Source organism: Antrostomus carolinensis, unplaced genomic scaffold (genome assembly GCF_000700745.2).
Source record: "Antrostomus carolinensis isolate BGI_N321 unplaced genomic scaffold, ASM70074v2 scaffold37676, whole genome shotgun sequence".
NCBI lineage: Eukaryota > Metazoa > Chordata > Aves > Caprimulgiformes > Caprimulgidae > Antrostomus > Antrostomus carolinensis.
The window spans coordinates 30,999-31,206 of record NW_010323193.1 but is presented as its reverse complement, the minus strand read 5'-3'; positions in this window follow the sequence as shown (position 1 = coordinate 31,206).

Here is a 208-nt window from a genome sequence, read left to right as displayed (position 1 = left end):
CCGGTAGCTCCGTTGACGCTCGGCCCGGCGCCTCAGCCTGTTCCCGCTCTTTTGCCCCACGTTGGGCCGGTGCCTCAGCCGCCATTGCCAGTGCCCTGGCCTGTGCTTTGTGATTCCCCGGGCAGCGTTTCTGAGGCTGGGCCCGCTGTCCCGGCGGCTGCTCCTCCCGGGGCCTAGCACCCCCTGCCCCTGTTGGAGGGGGGCGGCT